We start from the raw sequence: 262 nt of genomic DNA, 5'->3' as shown, positions 1-262 counted from the left end.
AATTATAATGCAAAAATTGATATATAGAACCACCAATTTTTAAAAAGAGCAACTTTCAAATATAGCAAACACAAAATTCATATTTGTATGCTATAGCAAAGTTTGTATAATTGTGCTCCATAGCAAACATATATATGTATAATTCGCTATACATATACAAAAAAAAAAATAGTTGTATAATCTGCTTTGGTATACATATACAAAAAGATCAATTGTATAAAGTGAGAAAGGCGAGTGAGTGAGCGAGCGAGATCTGGGAGAG

This window comes from Solanum tuberosum, unplaced genomic scaffold (genome assembly GCF_000226075.1).
Source record: "Solanum tuberosum cultivar DM 1-3 516 R44 unplaced genomic scaffold, SolTub_3.0 scf00137, whole genome shotgun sequence".
Taxonomy (NCBI): Eukaryota; Viridiplantae; Streptophyta; class Magnoliopsida; order Solanales; family Solanaceae; genus Solanum; species Solanum tuberosum.
Note: the sequence above shows the minus strand (reverse complement) of the source record.